The sequence below is a fragment of the Pygoscelis adeliae genome, unplaced genomic scaffold (assembly GCF_000699105.1).
Source record: "Pygoscelis adeliae isolate BGI_AS28 unplaced genomic scaffold, ASM69910v1 Scaffold36, whole genome shotgun sequence".
NCBI lineage: Eukaryota > Metazoa > Chordata > Aves > Sphenisciformes > Spheniscidae > Pygoscelis > Pygoscelis adeliae.
Window position 1 is genome coordinate 5,222,566 of NW_008824934.1, and position 2,762 is coordinate 5,225,327.

Consider the following 2,762-nt stretch of genomic DNA (forward strand, 5'->3'; position numbering starts at 1 on the left):
CCACATCCCAAAGCCCCTCACCAAGCAGCCCCCCCCGCCCCCGGCCACGGGGCACACAGGAGGTCTAAAGGGGACCCTCCCCGTGGGCAAAGGGGAGCGATGCTGTAACAGAGGGATGTGCTTGCACTTAAACACAGGAAAAATGACTTGTCGATGAAAGGGGAAACTGAGGCAGCAGAAAGGGCACCGACTCTGCTACTGTCTCAGAGCAGAGCTGGACACCGAGCCTGGGTGAGGGCACGCAGATGGGTAAAGCTCCTCCTCGCTGCCACCTAAATTCAGCGATTATGGCGCTGCTGCTGACAGGTAGCTCGCCAACATGGAAAATATCACCGTCTCCCTCGAGAGGGAAAGCTCTCCCACGCAGCAGCGATCTGCAGGAGGACAGAGGCTTTTTCCTCCCCGCCTCGTCCTACGGAGGGCCACAGATCCGCCCGCAGACCTGTCTGGTTCGAGTGTCCCACCGCAGACCCGTCCCTGGCAGTAAATCCACCGCCGCCGGCAGGCCGGGCCCCTAACCACCGGGCTCTGCGCTGAGACATCTCTTCCCTCTGACCCCCCCCCGCCTCCCTTTCCCTCTGCATTCAGGTGAACCCGGAGCATTTTCTTTTCCCCCCCTCGTCTCTAAGCATACGTCCGCGTCGTAGGAGGACCGGGGTGACCAGATGTACGGTGTCCCTGATGAACCATCTCGGCTTCACCGAGAAGGACGCGCTTTAGGGGAAATGGCAAGAAACCCTGCAAGCCTAGTCGAGAGCTTCTTCCCTAAGCCCAGCTCCCAGAGGCTGGCTTAAGCCCCGAAGCTTGAGAATTTATGGTTCTTGCTAGACAAATAAGTCAGCCACCAAGAAGCCCACGTCCCATGTTTCCAGCGCCTGTTAAAATGTTTGCTTACTATGGCTTTTGGCTCCTATGAAGAAAATAACATATGGCAGGAGAAATCCTGGGATTCATACCAACAAATCTGGTAGCTGCGGCATATTTATTTATAAAACAGAGCGGGATCCGACATGGAGGCTGAGGCAGATGTGAGACCTTGGGAGAACAGAGACAGAGTTGTTTTAGGGGGAACTAACATTTAGCGCTGAAGGTGAGGCTGCATCGCCAAGGGCATCAACGTGACGTTCAAAAGTGCTGCCACGTGCCAAAGCAGCTCACAGGGGCCTTCGACCGGCGTTCGCTCCTCCTCCTCTTCGCCAGGTTGGCCATGCCTAAGAAACCCCACCGTCGATAAGGGCCACCTCCTCGCAGGAAGCGGCAGCCGAGAATCAGATGGGCTGCAGCAGGGGCGTAAATGAGACAAAATTTGGGGGAGGACAAGCTAAAAATGGAATCTGAGCTCACCAGAAGTCCCATCTCTTAGCTTGCGGCTTACCCACCCGCCGCCAGGTAATAGCCGGTGGTAGGCGGCATCTCTCAACACCAAGGCACCGCAGGGGGGTATTTCCAGTCCCGTTTCATGCCTGGGCCCAGCCCAGGCGAGTTATCGGGCCGGCTCAAGGGCATCCAGTGGCCAAGCACCGGGCAGGCTTTCCCGGCTTCTGGCCCGCTCGTTCCTCAGTTTGCTCATGCTTCAGCGTTCCACGAGTATGCAAGCGCAGCGCTCTCGTGTTTGCAGACCCCGAACACAGCCTGCGTCAATGGGCTGGGAGGTTTGGGAAAAAACAAAACAAAACAAACCCAGAAAAAACCCCAATCCTAAACCAAATCTCCTGCTAGATGGAGAGCAATGAGGACTTCTCGTTATCTCCGTGCGCTGCTCTGTATGTAAATGCAGTTTTCCTCATCCTGGAATGCTCTGGGGAAAAAAAAAATAAAATAAACCACCCTGTTGGTAGATGGCGATGATAAAAAAGGGCTAACAGAGGGCTAAGCGGGGACTGCTGCCTCCTCCGACAGCTACGCGCGTGGACAAGGAGCCTCCGACCTGTTTGGTGGGTAAGGACCACAGCTAATTCCAATGAAATGCCACAGTGCAACGTCTGCCCTCCCGAGATCTCTAGTTCTAGCACAGCCAAAGTCCGCTGATGAGGGGAATTAAGCATTTATTTAACGTTAAATTAATCCGAATAATTGTTTCATGTTTAAAAGAATAAATATTTAATTCTTCGACAGCAGAGTCCCGAGCAAAAACAAGGGCTCTGTACGGGCGGCTCAGCACACGCGGAAGGAACCCACCCCTGCCCCAGCGGCTGACGGAGAAAAGTCTTTCTTCTTGTAAGAAGACGCAACACAGAAACCCCCGCGACCGCCAGCACGATCGTGCCTCACCGACAGTCCCCAGAGCCTTGAAAACCCCAAGAAATTATTGCAGTTAAGGTAGGGGATTAGAAAGGAGGGCTTGGAAAGATCTGCCCCCAGCTAACGCTGCCTAACCACGGGCAGATCTCCTCTTTTCCTATGCCTCGATTGTCCCATCTCTAAAATGGGGCTAACCCCAATGACATCTCTTTGCTGGAGGTGTGCGTCTCTGCAAGAAAACATTACACTGGGAAGGCTGAGCACCTCTCTGCCTGCAGCTGAAGTGCCCATCGGCCTCCGGGACTCCTGTCTTTCCCATGTTCCTTTTTATTTTTACCCTAATTAATTAATTAATGTCTCAGACTTGCTTTCAGCTGCCTGCTCTGTTCCCATTGAAAATCTCCTCGCGTTCAGCTCCCGAGTTCAGCATCCTCCTGGGCGCTGCGATGAGTTGCTATGGAAAAAAGCCATGATGTCACCTCTACAAATAAAACTGCCAGACCCCGAAGTTCACGTGTGTG